Raw genomic sequence first — 12,965 nt, 5'->3', positions numbered from 1 at the left:
TGCTGCTAGGAGGCTGACACTATGCAAAACAAGAAAATTGGCTCCTCCCCGGCAGTATACACCCACCGACTGGCACCAAGCACCTCAGTTTGTGCTTAGTGTCTGTAGGAGGCGGACCGGGATCTCCCCAGATCCGCAGTTATCTTTTTTCCCTTAGGTTTTTCTACTTGAACATATTAATTATTTCTCCTTTTATTTTTCAGATTCAAGTCAGGAAACAGGGTGTAAGTCACCCTGCTTTCCTATATCAGGCGGCTGAGCGAGCAGTGTGGTGCCATCCACATCGCAACTCTCAGTAACCGCAGGCAGGACTTTTTCCCTATCACTTTCGGTGCTATGGGATGTGGACAGGTGGCTGGTCCTTGCCGAATCCCTCTCCTCACCCCTCTCTCGGGACAGGGCTGAGAGGAAGACGGCGGTCGCAAGGAAGGCATTCTCCTTTCCCAACAAGAGGTTACGCCGTCTTCTGCAGGAAGCGGGTACAGAGGAATTTCTCCAGCGGCCTGCCTTACTCTCGTGAGCCCCTGTGATCATCCTCTTCAGGGACGTCAGGTAAGTGCCTGTGCGATCCCTCCAGCCCCGCATTGTCAAAAGAAGCCATCGGCAGCACCATCAAAGGTTTCCCTGTTTGAATCTCCCGCCCTCTCTCCTGCCTGCCGCACGCAGCTCTCATCAGCCGCGCGCCTCTCTTTCTGTATTCAGTGGGATACAGAACAATGTTTTCTTTAGTCTGGAAATCAGGGGAATCTGCGGGCATATTACCTTTAATATCGGCGCTCCTTCTCTTCTGAGTATTTATCAGGCACGGGGCTGCGGCGCTGTTCAGTTTCACTTTCGTTTTCAGCCCCTGCTCTCAGCGCGCTCACTCCTCCCTCAGAGCGCGCTTTTCTTCGCGCCCTTCCCAGCCCATCACAGGGCTCCTTTCGATTTTACTGTGCCAGCCCCCTTCTTTACCGCGCCCCCCCCAATGCTGTTATCCAATCGCTACTCAGCCGCTAAGCTCCGCCGCCGCTGCCTCATACAGTATTTCCTGGGTTTTCTGCTTGGGGGATACTTCAGCGTTCTGTCTGCTCGCCTCAATCTCGGTAGGCTCTGCTCTGAGGCTCCAATTAGCTCCCCTCCGCAGTTCTCTCCCTTTTCCGTGCGGCCATTCAGCGCAGTTACATATGCCCAACCCTTCAAAGGATCTCTCTTTCAGGCCCATCGCTACACACTACGCTTGTGCGCTCTGTAATAAGAAGTGGGCATCAGGTCAGGCGTCCCCCCTTCTGCCCGTCCTGCAGGCCTTCAACTATGTCTGCCTCTCAGGAGCACACATAGTCCCGGAATGGGGACACTCCACCTCCCCCGAAGTGGGAGTGTCTCAGTCAGTCTCCGACTTGACTAAGGTTTCTCAGTTGCTGGTCCAGGTCTTAGAACGATTACCTCAGCTAGCTGCAGCCACCTGTGCACCGACCGCCTCTCACGGTGAGTCGTCCGCACCTGACCGCGACCTTCAGAGGAACAGACCGGGCAGGAGTTCTAGGAAGCGTGCTCTGTCTAGTTCGTCATCCAGCTCGCAGGGTCCTTCTGCCTCTCCTAGGTTTCATTCGCCTTCCTCAGAAGACGACCTTAAGTCAGGCCATCCCATGACTCCCAATCAGGTTCTAGTTCAGACGCAGACAACGCATCTAAAACACGGGACATGGTCGATAGTCTCATTTCGGCCATCTTCCAAACCCTTAAAATTAAGCAGGATAAGGTGATCCCTCAGGAATGCTCTGTTCTGTTTAAACGAGCAAGACCTCCTCCTCGAACCTTTCCTAATCACAAAGAGTTCGATACTACCTTGTCCAAACACTGGGAGCACCCTGAGCAACGTTTTTCAGGCCGCAGGTACCTAGATGTCCTGTACCCCTTTGTTGCGGATCTGCTCACAAAGTGGACCAAGGCTCCTGAGGTGGATCCACCAGTTTCCAGGATAGAACCGTTTTAGAGGCTATCTCTCCCAGATGAAGCATCGCTTAAAGATCCAACCGACAGGCAGATTAAATCGCTGGCTAAGTCAATCTTTGAGGCATCCGGCGCCTCCCTCTGTCATATTTTCGCATCCTCCTGGGTGGCGAAAGTCATTTCCGCTTGGGCTAAAATGCTTCGCAAGGGCATTTTAGCGGCAGCTCCTCAAGACGAGTTGGCAGATCTGGCAGATCAGTTTAATCATGTGGGTAAATACCTTTTGGCCGCCTCCTTGGACGCGGCCAGGTGCGTAGCAAGGACAAACAGCAACGTAGTGGCCATACGCCGAGTCCTTTTGGCTAAAGTCATGAAAAAAACATCTTACAAGCCCGCCCCCCGCTGGAGAGCTAGAGGACAATACTCCAGGTCTTCAGGCGCAAGTTTCGGTAGATTTTCCTCCAAGTGACAGGTCACCTCCACCTGGAAGTTCTTCCAGGGTGGGAGGCAGACTTTCCCTTTTCGCAGATGCTTGGCTGTCTGTGGTCGACGACGCTTGGGTCAGAGAAATCATCGCATCCGGTTACAAGATCGAATTTGCATCTCCGCCGAGCAGTCGGTTCTTCCTGTCTCGACCTCCCAGGCAGCAGTCTCATATCCCGGGTTTTTTTCAGGCCATCTCCTCCCTTCTTTCCGCCGGAGTGATTGTTCCCGTTCCCTCAAACAAACGGTTTTCAGGGTTCTACTCAAATCTCTTTGTAGTCCCGAAGAAAGACTGTTCCCTTCGTCCAATCCTGGATCTCAAATTGCTCAATCGCCACATGAAGATTCTCCATTTCAAAATGGAATCTCTTCGATCGGTGATAGCCTCAATGGAACCCGGAGAATTCCTCTGCTCTGTGGACATACGGGATGCTTATCTTCACATCCCTGTTTGTTCGCAACATCAGAAATATCTTCGATTTGCGATTCAGGAAAACTCACTATCAGTTCATGGCTCTTCCCTTCGGACTAGCCTCCGCTCCCCGTGTTTTCACGAAGGTAATGGCAACAGTCATGGCCATCCTTCGCTCCAAGGGGATCCTCATCATCCCTTACCTGGACGATCTCTTGATCAAGGGCTCGCCCCGTCAAGACTGCCTTCAAAGCCTCCAGATAACCCTGGACACGCTCTTCCGCCTCGGATGGATAGTCAACAAGGAGAAGTCCATTCTGAGCCCCACTCAACGTCTGACCTTCCTGGGCATGGAATTCGACACGGATCTAGCTCGGGTGTTTCTCCCGAGGGAAAAATTTACGGCTCTTTCCAAGGGAATCCGAGCCCCAAAACGGTCAATGTCTATTCCCCTTCGATCCTGCATGAAGGTTCTGGGGAAGATGGTAGCCGCCATGGAAGCAGTGCCCTTTGCACAATTTCACCTTCGCCCCCTCCAGCTGTCCCTTCTTTCAGCTTGGGACAAGAGCACGTTGTCTCTGGACCGCCCCATTCCCCTCCCTTTCAGAGTGAGGCAATCCCTGACTTGGTGGACAATGACAGCGTCAGTTCTACAAGAGAGGTCTTTTCTTCCGCTTCAGTGGCAAGTCATCACCATCGATGCCAGCCTTCTAGGATGGGGAGCGGTTTTCCATCAGAAAACTGCCCAAGGACGCTGGAATTCACAGGAAGCTCTCCCCATCTGGAGATCAGAGCAATTTTCCTGGCCCTTCTCCGCTGGCAGCCCCTCCTCGTAGGAAAACCAGTCCGCATTCAGTCGGACAACGCCACGGCTGTGGCGTACATAAACCACCAGGGGGGCACACGCAGCAAGCAAGTAATGTCAGAAGTGGCCAAGATACTTCGCTGGGCAGAACGTTACGTTCTGGCAATCTCTGCCGTTCACATTCCAGGGGTAGAGAATTGGGCAGCCGATTTCCTGAGCCATCAAGGCCTAGCATCAGGCGAATGGGCTCTTCATCCCTCAGTCTTCGATCAGATATGCCAGCGATGGGGCTCTCCAGATGTTGATCTCATGGCATCTCGGATGAACCACAAGGTCCCGTGCTTCGTGGCCAGGTCCAGGGATCCCCTAGCTGTCGCTTGCGACGCCCTAGTAATTCCGTGGTCCCAGTTCCATCTTCCTTATCTGTTTCCGCCTCTTGCCTTGATCCCAAGAGTGGTCAAGAAGATAAAATCGGAAGGAGTCCCAGTGATTCTAGTGGCTCCAGACTGGCCAAGACGACCTTGGTACGTGGAGCTGGTGAACATGCTCGCAGACGTTCCCTGGAGACTTCTAGACCGCCCAGACCTTCTCTCGCAAGGCCCCCTTTATAACGAGAATTCTCAGTCTCTGAGTTTAACGTTGAGGCCGCGATCCTGAAGGAGTCAGGTCTGTCCAGCCAGGTGATCCAGACTATGATCAGAGCAAGAAAACCAGCCTCTTCCCGCATTTACCATAGGTGCTGGAAGGCTTTTTTCCGTTGGTGCGAGGATAAAAGTCTTTCCAATGTCCTCCTCCATTCCATCCATACTTGGGTTTCTCCAGTCTGATCTGAATGCGGGTCTGTCCCTCAGCACCCTGAAGGGCCAATTATCTGCTCTGTCTATCCTCTTCCAAAGAGAGCTTGCTATCTTACCGCCGGTTAAGACCTTTCTCCAAGGGGTCGCCCATATTGCTCCTCCTCATCACTCGCCAATAGACCCGTGGGATCTCAATCTCGTCCTTAGCACTCTCCAAAAGGCGCCCTTCGAGTGTATCCAGGACATTTCTTTATCTCTCCTCTCATGGAAGGTAACCTTCTTGATCGCCATTACATCCATCAGAAGAGTTTCTGAGTTGGCTGCCTTATCATGTTGTTCCCCTTTACTGGTTCTTCATCAGGATAAGGTCGTCCTCCGGCCCGTTCCTTCTTTTCTTCCAAAGGTGGTATCCTCTTTCCACATCAATGAGGACATTGTTCCATCTTTTTGTCCTGCTCCTTCTCATCCTCTTGAGAAGTCACTCCACAAGCTGGATGTCGTTAGAGCCTTGCTGGTCTATCTCGCCAGAACCTCCTTTGCTTCGTCAGTCCGATTCATTGCTGGTCATCCCTGAAGGTCGCCAGAAAGGGCTTCCGGCTTCCAAATCCACGATCGCTCGCTGGATTCATTCTACCATTCTGGAAGCGTACCAACTTCAGGAAAAACGTCCCCCTCCGGGAGTGAGAGCTCACTCCACCCGGGCTGTGGCAGCTTCGTGGGCCGTTCGAAACCAGGCTTCGGCTTTGCAAATTTGCAGGGCCGCGACCTGATCGTCTTTGCACACGTTTGCGAGGTTCTACAGGGTTCATACCCAGGCCTCGTCTGATGCAGTTGTTGGTAGGAAGGTTCTGTAGGCGGCGGTGGCGCACCGGCCGACCTAAGCCCTTCCTGTTCTTTCGTTCCTTATTGCTGTTCCCGCCCTTGGGACTGCTTTGGAACGTCCCATGGTAATCTGTGTCCCCCAATAAGGCGATAAAGAAAGATGGGTTTTTGGTTCTTACCGTAAAATCTCTTTCTTGGAGCCTTCATTGGGGGACACAGCACCCTCCCTGTTTAAGTTGTACCGTGTTGGGTCTTTGAGTCCCTTGTTGGGTTGGTACATATGTTTACAGTTTTCTTCTATGCTTCTCCTACTGCTTTCTCACCAACTGAGGTGCTTGGTGCCAGTCGGTGGGTGTATACTGCGGAGAGGAGCTAATTTTCTTGTTTTGCATAGTGTCAGCCTCCTAGCAGCAGCATACACCATGGTAATCTGTGTCGACCAATGAAGGCTCCAAGAAAGAGATTTTACGGTAAGAACCAAAAATCCATCTTTTCATACAATGTAGCACTACGGCTAGCTTCTCGCACAAGTTTGATATTTTCTCATTGTTGCACCCACATTTGACCACAGGTTAATGACTGGAACGTAAAGTTTCATAGATAACATTGATGTTGATTGTTTGTCATTAGACGCTCATGTGTTCTGGGACTTTTAGCAGTAATATGGACACAAAAACCTTACACTGTGCACGTTATTAAATTTGCTTCATATTGGGCATCATTTTTAATCCGTATTGATATGTCTAATGTACTGTTTAAGGACTGGACTATATCTCTGCAGATTGGCTCTACATGGAATTCTTTTTCCTGTTGTATTTTTTTCTTTATCGCTTCATTGGGGGACACAGGTAACCATGGTGTGTATGCTGCTGTCGCTAGGAGCCTGACACTATGCAAAAAAGGGAAAATAGCTCCTCCTCAGTAGTATACACCCACCGACAGACACAAAGTACCTCAGTTTAAGCTTAGTGTCTCTAGGAAGCAGACCTGGATCTGTTTAGATCTGCAGTTTTTTTCCTTTTCCGGTCATCTGTTGTGTTTTATTAACCTTTCCCCTTTGTCTTTCAGGTTCATCTTCAGGGTAACAGGTTGTAATTTTTCACCCTGTTTTCCCACATTCATGCGACTGAGAGAGCAGTGTGGTGTCACCCACATCGCCCACTCTCAGGCCCGCAAGACAGGATTTAATTAGCTTTCACCTTTACGGGTGTTTCAGGGTGATTCCCGGTGGCCGGTCCTTTGCCTTTTACCCACATCAACCCTCTCCTCGGACAGGGTTGGAAAGAAGACAGTGGTCACCAGCGGTGGCCTTTCCCCTTCTTATAAGGGGTTGACGCCGTCTTCTGCACCATCTGGAGACGACGCGGGAAGGAGGATTTACTATACCTGTGACCCCCCCCCATCCCCGGGGTCTTCTGATCACATTCTCATCGATGAAGAGGACTAGCAGCTATATATGATTCTTTCCCTGAAGCGCAACAGGTCCAGGTAGCAAGACAGCTATAATAAAAAGGCCTGCATAGTGAGTGCCATTGCATTACTGTTATGGGGCACGACGGCTATGTTTTTGTATAGCGGCGGCCATTTCTTCCTGGCTGGCCTCAGACTCAGTGGCCCGCTCTCCCCCCCCCCCCCCCCTTTCTTCGTTGTCCACGCCTCCTCTCTGCTTCCTCTGGCCACTCACCTCTGCGCGTTTGATTCACCCACCTTTTTCTGCTCAATGGAAGAGCTTCCTTTGGCTGCAGACATGGCCAAGCCCCCCCCCCCCCACGCTCCACAGCGCGCATCTTTCCGGCGCGCTTTTGCTCCTATCACCAAGCTTCCTCTCCCTGTCGGTACACGCCCCCAGCGATTCAGCCAATCGGAGGGGTACTTTCACTTTCCCTCACCGGCCGGCATATCGGGCACGCCCTCCGCAGTGTGTCATGCTTGCTGGGACTCGGCACAGCCGGTGCTCCATTTTTAGCTTGTGCCTCAGCATATAGGATTCTGCAGTTCTCTGCTCATCTGAGCCTCTACACGCCTTCTACAGGGGAACAGAGGCAGCCACACAGTCAATGCTGGTCATCACTGATATCGGGTGTAGATTCTACCAGCTCCTCTGGATGAGATGGCAGATTTGGCAGACCAGATTGCCCATACCGGTAAATATCTTCTGACCGCCTCTTTGGATGTGGCCAGTTGTTCCACCAGATCAAACAACAACATCATCATTGCTATACGCCGCAGTCTCTGGTTGAAAGGGTGGAACACAGATCCACCGTCAAAAAAGTCTCACTAACCTTGCCTTTCAAGGCTCTTGGCTTTTCGGGTCTAAACTGGATCAGATAATTTTGGATGCTACCGGCGGGAAAAGCAGCTCTCTTCCCCAGTCCAGACCTAAACGTCCTTTCAATAGGAAGAGGTCACTTCAATTTCGTTCCTTTCAGCCCTTCTCTTAGTCAGGGACTTTCTCCAAGCAGGACCGCTCTTCTGCCCAAGGAGAAAGGAGGAAGCAGTCCTTAAAACCTGCACCTCCCTGGCGACCAAAGGGTTGTTCCACCAAGTCCTCTGGGTCCTGCACCAACAGGTTCTCCTCAATGTGATGGGTTACCCTCACCCTGGAATATCTCCAGGGTGGGAGGGCGGCTTCCTCTTCCGGGACGCATGGTGGTCGATATTGCCTGGGTCAGAGGGATAGTCACGTCTGGTTACAAAATCGACTTTTCTCCCCCCTGAAGACGTTTCTTTCTGTCTCGCCCGCCAATACTCCAATATCAGGCCCCAGGGATTCTAAAGGCCGTCTCTTCCCTTCACACAGGAGTAATCGTACCCATTCCCCGGAACCAACGGTTTTCAGGGTTATATTCCATTCTTTTCATTGTCCCGTAAAAGGATGGATCGCTCCGTCCGAATTTGGACCTGAAGCGTCTGGACAAGCACGTGAACCGATACCTTCAGATCTATCATTTCAGGATGAAGTGCCTATGTTCGGTAATCACCTCCATGGAGGCAGGAGAATTTCTTTGCTCTGTACACATTCAGGATGCCTATCTTCACATTCCTGTTTGTGTTCAGCATCAGAGATTTCCTACGCTGTGCGATCCAGGAGGATAACTATCGGTTCACGGCTCTTCTCTACGGCCTGGCCTCTGCCCCCAGAGTATTCACAAAGGTTATGTCAACGGTAATTGCCATCCTTCACTCCAAGGGGTTCTCATAATGCCTTACTTGGACGATCTTTTGATTAATGGGCTGTCCCGCCGAGACTGCAACCAGAGTCTTCAGTTCACCTTGGACACTGGCCCGTCTCGGCTGGATTGTCAGCAGAGAGGTCCTCCCTGACCCCAGCTCAGCACCTGATGTTTCTGGGTGTGAGGGTCGACACGACCAAAACCCGTGTCTTCATTCCAGAGGAGAAGTTTTTATCCCTCTGCCAGGGGATCCGCACTCTAAAGCGACAAGCTCCTCTCCCCCTATGGTGCGGCATGAGAGTTCTGGGGAAGATGATTGACGCCATGGAGGCAGTGCACTTTGCCCAGTTCCATACCCGTCCCTTTCAGCTGGTCCTCTTGTTTGGGACTAGAGGACCACTTTCCTCAACCAGCCAATTTTACTGCCTCCCAAGGTGAGACAGTCCCTGACCTGGTGGACGCTATCGGTCCCTACGAGGGAAGTCCTTCCTTCCTCTTCCTGACCTGCTGTTCATCGCAACCAACGCCAATCTCCTTAGTTGGGGAACAGTCTTTCTTCATCACACAGTGCAGGGTCGCTGGAATGCCCAAGAAGCAGCTCTCCCCATCAATTTCCTGGAGATCAGGGCAATTTTTCTTGCCCTTCCCCACTGGTAGTCCCTTCTCGCATGTCAGCCAGTCTGTATACAGTCGGACCATGGCCGTGGCTTACGTAAACCACCAAGGAGGGACTCGCAGCAAACAGGTGATGGCAGAGGTAACAAGGATTCTGCGATGGGCGGAGCTTAACATTACTGCCATATCAGCTGTACACATTCCAGGGGTGGAAAATTGGGCAGCCGATTTTCTGAGTCGTCAGGGTCTCGGATCAGGCGAGCGGGCTCTCATTCCCGCCGTTTTCAACCAAATATGCCAGAGATGGGGCACTCCGGACGTTGACCTTGATGGCATCTCGAATGAACCACAAGATTCCTTAGTTCGTAGTCAGGTCCCGGGATCCGCTGGCCATCGGTTGCGATGCCCTAGTCATCCCGTGGTCCCAATTCCAGCTGCCTTATCTTTTTACGCCTCTCTCCTTGGTTCTGAGAGTTGTGAAAAAGATAAAGGCAGAAGGGATTCCCGTAATCCTGATAACTCCAGACTGGCCAAGACTGGCCTGGTACGTGGAGCTGGTGAACTTGCTTATGGACATTCCCTGGAGGCTTCCAGACCGTCCAGATCTTCTCTCCAAGGGCCCCCTCTGCCACTAGAGTTCACTGTCTCTGACTTCAACAGCATGGCTGTTGAGGCTGCAGTCCTGAGGGAGGCCTTTTTTTCCCCATCAGGTCATTCAATCCATGATTAGGACAAGAAAGCCAGCTTCTTCGCGTATCTACCACAGATACTGGAAGGCCTTTCTGTGGTGTGAGGATAACAGTTTGGTCTCTGTCTTTTTCCCTTCCTGCCATCCTGCGTTTTCTACAAGCGGGTTTTGACTCTGGTGTATCCCTCAATACCCTTAAGGGTCAAGTTTTCGCTCTGTCGATTCTCTTCCAACGAAATCTGGCTTCTTGTTCCCAGGTAAAGACTTTTCTTCAAGGAGTCCCCAACTTGCACCCCCTTATTGTCCTCCGATAGATCCATGGGATCTTAACCTTGTTCTTGGTGCACTCCAGCGTACTCCTTTTGAGCCCATTCATGACATTTCCTTTTCTCTCCTGTCATGTAAAGTTGCCTTCTTAGTTGCCATTACGTCCATCAGGAGAGTTTCTGAGTTAGCGGCATTGTCCTGCCGTTTACCGTTTCTGATTCTTCATCAGGACAAGGTAGTTCTCAGGCCTGTTCCTTCCTATTTGCCTAAGGTGGTTTCTTCATTCCACATTAATTAAGAAATTGTACTTCCCTTTCTATGTCCCTCTTTGGTTCATCCCCTGGAGAAGTCCCTCCACAAGTTGGATATGGTCAGATGTTATGAATGAGGCACCGGAGGAGGAAAAAACAAAAATACAAGCTAAGTCCAGAAAACCGGAGAGGTTGGTAGCTAGCGGATTGCAGACCCCTGATCCTATTCACAACAACTAACACAACAACTAACAGTAGCCATGGGGTGTTCCTACGGTGGTCCTAGACACCTCGATCACAGCCGGAGAACTAAATAAACCTAAAGAAAGAAAGGGGAAATCTAAACTGCCCCAGAGCAGACCCCAAAGCAATAGACAGCCCCCAACATGTATTGACGGTGAAAACAGATGAAAACACAAACACAGGCAGAAAGACAGGCTGAGCAAACGATGGGGCCCTCACTAACTAGATAGGACAGGAAAGAAAAGCAACTGTCTGCAATCACGCAAAAACCCTGCCAAAAATAAAGTCCAACACGTCTGATAGAAAAGGCCCTGAAGTCACTAGACTTCAAAATCACTATATCAGCACTCAGGTACATTCTGAAAAAAGAGATCAACTGATCAGAGACAAAAATGGAGTTCAGCCAGTCCCAACCAGGGCTGGCTGAACACAAACACTAAGTAAACCAGACAAAATCTCATGGAACAATAGCAGAGCAAAAACTTAGCTTTAGTAGACAGGACTAAACTGGAGGCCAGAGCTCAGAGCAGAGAGGATCCCCAGCAACCCAGCAGGGCGTCGGCGGCCTTAGGCTAGTTTCACACTAGCGCTTTTGAGCGCAGCGACGGCCTGCGCACGGCCGTCGCTAAGCCCCGCCCCCTGCCGCGCCTCCACCGGTAGCTCCGCCTGCCGGCGCATGACGCTGCATGCGTCCTGCGTCCCCTATCTTTATCACTGGGGGCGCAGGCCGTGTGCAGTATGCGTTTGGTGGCGCATGCGTCCTTTTGACGGTGCGCAACCTGCTGCAGTTTGGTTGCGCTCGGCGCACCGTCAAAAAGGCGCATGCGCCGCCAAACGCATACTGCGCACGGCCTGCGCCCCCAGTGATAAAGATAGGGGGCGCAGGACGCATACAGCGTCATGCGCCGGTAGGCGGAGCTACCGGCGGAGGCGGGGCTTAGCGGCGGCCGTGCGCAGGCCGTTGCTGCGCTCAAAAGCGCTAGTGTGAAACTAGCCTTATATCCACTCAGATTCCGGATGTCCAATCACACTCCACCTGTTCAGATGACAGGTTTTTCCCATCCAAATCAATTTCACTACCTCCTTTCACCAGCAGAGGGAGTTCATCGGACATCAAAGGTGAAGGAGAAAATGAGCTCACAACAGTCAGAGCTATCCCGAGTCTACCTCTCAAGGACTGCTTCCTTTCGCCTCTCTGATGCCCTATTTGTAATCTCTGAAGGTTGTCGTATGGGGCTTCCAAATCCACTATTGCCCGTTGGATTCGTTTGGCAATATTGGAGGCATACCGCATTCAGGACAAACGGCCTCCTCCGGGCGTAAAGGCTCACTCCACCTGGGCGGTGGGAGCTTCCTCAGTAGTTCGTCACCAGTCTTCAGCTTTACAGATTTGTAAGGCTGCAACCTAGTCTTCTTTGCACACTTTTGAGAGGTTCTACAGGGTTCATACCCGTGCCTCATCTGATGCAGGTCTGGGAAGGAAAGTGCTGCAGGCGGTAATTACACACAAGCCGACCTGAGTTTTTCTTTGCATTCTTTCTGTTTCCCACCCTTGGGACTGCTTTGGGACGTCTCGGGGTTACCTGTGTCCCCCAATGAAGCGAAAGAGGGATTTTTGCTACTCAACCGTAAAATCTTTCTTGGGTCCTCACTGGGGGACACAGCAGCCTCCCTAATTGATTGTACCTTTTTCGAGCCTACGTGCCTTTGTTTTTTGTTGGTACATATGTTGAGTATTTGGTTGCTTCTCCTACTGCTTTAACACTAACTGAGGTACTTGGTGCCTGACGGTGGTGCATACTACTGGGGAGGAGCGATTTTCCTTTTTTGCATAGTGTCAGCCTCCTAGTGACAGCAGCAGCATACACCCTGCATACCTGTGTCCCCCAATGAAGGCTCCAAGAAAGAGATTTACTTTACGGTGAGTACCAAAAATCTCTCCCCCTCCTAATTTTTTTTTTTTTTTTTTAAAATCAAAATTTCACTAGAGCATTCTTTTCCATCAGACATCTTCTCAATTGTATGATGTGCAAGACTTAGACAGCACCACCACTCTTTTCACAGCCCCCATTGACTGTTACATCTGTAAAAATAGTTTCTGCCACCGCTGTCTTTTCTAAGGACTGATTCATCAGAGGTTTCACGCTAGAGAATTGTGGCATAAAAGCTTTAAAAAAGTCTCAAAATGTAGGCGCAAATTGGAGTTGCGCCTATATTTCGCAATTTTATGCTTTTTTTTTTTTTCTTGCTTCAGTTTCTCCCTGCTGTTTCTCATGGAGCTGGGACAAGATGTAGGTGTAGCAATCACTGGTAGTCAAATTCAGGGCTGCATTAGGATATGTAGTGAGGCGCACACAGGTCTTGTATGCTGCTCTTCCAACACTCCTGATTCAATTCCTCTTCAGACCGGCATCTTTGCCTAGAACCACTCTGTCACTCTTGCAAGTGGGGGCCTTTCATCTCCATCCAGTCACTAC

At 51.0% G+C, this 12,965-nt stretch overlaps 1 protein-coding gene across 4 annotated transcripts in view; it reads left to right on the top strand.

The window, feature by feature from the left end:
* The window catches only part of CEP350 (centrosomal protein 350), a 132,188-nt gene that overhangs the window by 50,875 nt on the left and 68,348 nt on the right, over positions 1-12,965 (top strand). The window lies entirely within an intron of this gene.

This window comes from Dendrobates tinctorius, unplaced genomic scaffold (genome assembly GCF_039654945.1).
Source record: "Dendrobates tinctorius isolate UK_male_01 unplaced genomic scaffold, ASM3965494v1 ptg000029l, whole genome shotgun sequence".
Classification (NCBI taxonomy): Eukaryota; Metazoa; Chordata; class Amphibia; order Anura; family Dendrobatidae; genus Dendrobates; species Dendrobates tinctorius.
This window is presented reverse-complemented; position numbering and strand designations above follow the sequence as displayed.